The sequence below is a fragment of the Neoarius graeffei genome, chromosome 8, assembly GCF_027579695.1.
Source record: "Neoarius graeffei isolate fNeoGra1 chromosome 8, fNeoGra1.pri, whole genome shotgun sequence".
In the NCBI taxonomy this organism is placed as follows: Eukaryota; Metazoa; Chordata; class Actinopteri; order Siluriformes; family Ariidae; genus Neoarius; species Neoarius graeffei.
The window spans coordinates 76,512,839-76,516,714 of NC_083576.1; positions in this window are offsets into that span (position 1 = coordinate 76,512,839).

Genomic DNA, 3,876 nt, shown 5'->3' on the forward strand with positions numbered 1-3,876 from the left:
GTTGTAGATTTGGTCCAAAGACAAAAGTCAGGTTCAAAGGCTTATTATTTTACATGGAGTGAGGATGGGAAACTACTTTGGCAGCAGACACTTCAGTTTGGCAGCTGTCTATGCCACCGTCTGTTTGGGTAATTGTGAACTTTAGGAGTCATAAAGCATTCATATTCAGTTTAGGAGAAGTCCTAGAAAGCCAACATCATGACCTCCCATAAGCAAACACTGACCAGCCACCTTAATAGAAACTTGTTCTTGATTCTAAGATTCCTGATCTTGGCTGCATGAGTGGAACCCAGTGTGGGCTTCTGCTGTTGCATGCTGAGATGCTTTTCTGCTCACCATGGTTGTAAAGAGTTGCTATGAGTTACTATATCCTTCCTGGCAGCTCGAACCAATCTGGCCATTTTCCTCTGACCTCTCATATCAACAAGGCGCTTGTTTCCTCCCATAGAACTGTCGCTCACTCGTTTGATGTTTTTTTGTTTTTCACACCATTCTGTGTAAACTCTAGAGACTGTTTGTTGTGTGTGAAAACCCCAGGAGATCAACAGTTTCTGAAATACTCAAACCAGTTCATCTGGCTCAAACCAACACCCATGCCACAGTGAAAGAAAGAAAGTCACACTTTGAGATCACAATTTTACCCATTCGGATGTTTGAACGACTTGAACATTAACTGAAGCTCTTGATTTGTATCTGCATGATCTTATGTATTTTATGCACTAATTACCCTGCACCTGTTCCTGATAAGAGCTCAATCACAGCGCATACATATAAGGATTCTCAGTAACACAGTGTCTTTGCAAAAGCCTTGTATTTTGTATTGCTTTTCTAGTTTTGACCCTGTTTGTGTTTTTGGACTGTGAGTATTGTATTACCTCTGATATCCTGTCTGTGTCTTATTCAATCACTGCCTGTTTTTTGACTCTGCCTTTATCTCCATTTTGGATCTGTTTGCTAGCACGCTTTCAATAAATCTCTTCCTACACTTACATCCATCTATCACTCTTACATGACAAAAGCTGCTAGTGGACTAATAAAACTGTTTTAACTAGTTTTATATGAGACTGTCATGAATATTTTCCATAAAATGTGTACGTAAATAATCCGACGTTATTATTATTTTTAAACGCAAATTAAAAATAAGCGCTGGATAAAAACCCATCTATCTTATGGAAATAAAGATACAAATTTTGTTGTCCAGTGGTCACGTGTTTATGAGTTGCATTACCTTGCACTTATGATCGTGTTCTCTTAAGTATGGGGCTCTGCTCTGTGTGTGAAGCACGTGAGGCCCTCAGCTATAAATAACTAAGGCTTTGAACAGTGTGTTTGCTGTGGAATGAAACAGATGGTGTGCAAATGATGGAGTGAAGAAATGGTGGTCGGATGGCAGAATAAAGCTCATAGCAACTGATTCATGCTCATTAGATGATGACGTGTGCTAATGAGACCTGTAGTGTGATGGAATTATGATATAAATATGTATTTTATTAGGATATAAATATTATGGTTCGACATAGCAGGTATCGAGATAACAGGTATAAATCTATTGGTAAAGAAATTGTTAAAATTATATATATAGGATCAATATTTAGTTTTCAATACTCCAGATTGCAATTACGATATTGTAGCAAGTCAGTGAGATGCCACTTAAAGTCAGTGAAACGTTGCTTTGAAAATCTTTGTAATATTGGTAGTCTAGAACAAAAATTCAACAGTAAATCATATAGAAGCATCTTCACTTTTGCTGACATCAAGAAATCCAAGTTCTATAAATACACACATTGGAAACACTCCCAGTGCGACATGATCTTTGATAAACCAGTGCACTTAAAAAAAAAAACTTTGAGGGCACTTCATAGGATCTTTGGACAGTTAAGGGTACTTAACTCCATAAACTTTGAATTATTTCCAAAACACAAAGCTGTCAGGATCTACATAAAACTTTTATGGATTCCCCAGACGACCAACTGGAGAACCTTGAAGCATTCTAGATTAAATCTATTTTTTTCTTCTGAGTGTTATAAATGTATATTAGTGTGCGTGCACTCAAACCTGGGGTGGGTTTCTCAAAAGCCTCATAGCAAAAAGATCATCATTAAATGGTAGAGAGAGCATCACAATGAACACACTCTCTCCTGGTTAAGATGCTCTTAGCATTAAGAGGCTTTTGGGAAACCCACCCCTGATTGGTTACTATATATTATGAAGCAGTTTTTGAACATTTATAATGTTATATTATAAAAGAGGGCGGCACGGTGGTGTAGTGGTTAGCACTGTCGCCTCACAGCAAGAGGTCCTGGGTTCGAGCCCAGTGACCAACGGGGGCCTTTCTGTTTGGAGTTTGCATGTTCTCCCCGTGTCTGCGTGGGTTTCCTCCAGGTGCTCCGGTTTCCCCCACAGTCCAAAGACATGCAGGTTAGGTTAACTGGTGGCTCTAAATTGACCGTAGGTGTGAATGTGAGTATGAATGATTGTTTGTCTCTGTGTGTCAGCCCTGCGATGATCTAGCAACTTGTCCAGGGTGTACTCCACCTCTCGCCCATAGTCAGCTGGGATAGGCTCCAGCTTGCCCGCGACCCTGCACAGGATAAGCGGTTACGGATAATGGATGGATTTTTAAAAGAGAAATGTACCAGGGAAATCTGTGTGTGCTAGAAGAATAACAGGGAAAAAAAATTTTAGTGGAACTTTTGCACTAAAAAAGCTTACAGTAAGAACTATGCAATTGTACGTTAAAAAAAGGGGAAAAATTACAATGCATACAACGTGTAATATGTAAATATTTTATAAAGCTTTTGATCGATTTTAAAACTAAAAAGATAGCAATACCATTGTACAGGGTGTTTCAAAACATTTGATATCATTTCACAATCGAATAACTTTGCCAATTCTCATTCAACTGACCTCAAATTTTAACAGCATGTGTGGAAACTGGTTAAAATTGTATGTTTAATGTTTTTTGTGGGCGGCACGGTGGTGTAGTGGTTAGCGCTGTCGCCTCACAGCAAGAAGGTCCTGGGTTCGAGCCCCGTGGCCGGCGAGGGCCTTTCTGTGCGGAGTTTGCATGTTCTCCCCGTGTCCGCGTGGGTTTCCTCCGGGTGCTCCGGTTTCCCCCACAGTCCAAAGACATGCAGGTTAGGTTAACTGGTGACTCTAAATTGACCGTAGGTGTGAATGTGAGTGTGAATGGTTGTCTGTGTCTATGTGTCAGCCCTGTGATGACCTGGCGACTTGTCCAGGGTGTACCCCGCCTTTCGCCCGTAGTCAGCTGGGATAGGCTCCAGCTTGCCTGCGACCCTGTAGAAGGATAAAGCGGCTAGAGATAATGAGATGAGATGTTTTTTGTTTTTATCTTTTTAGGTATAGAAATGCCATTCACTGGAAAAGAAAAGCCATTTTGTGTGTTAGCGTACGCTCGGACACAGTCGAACAAGACTGTGCAGTGTGCATTTATGAGAGAGAGAATTCTCTAAAAATGCACCAACTGCAATGCAGCTTTGGACATGACACAAAAAGTTCAAAGAGGAAGGCTGTCTTCAGCATCAGAAGAGACGGTCGAGAGAACGGGTTCGCGAATATTGAAAATTTGTGAAATCGTTCATGGAATCAACATACCTTTGAATTTCTCATTCAAATATTGAGGAATAAATCTTATATTTCTCAACATTAAGCCTGTTCAGTTTCATTTGCCTAGACTATGTAGTTTCTGTGATATTTACATCTCAAATAATATCAATTTTTTTTTGAAACACCCTGGATTAAACATTAATAATATCATTTGTTTGAAAAAAAAAGTTTATACTTTTAGTTGTGAAAAAGGAATAACATCTAAAGTGCATAATTACAACCAATAAATGTGTCATAATAAATATC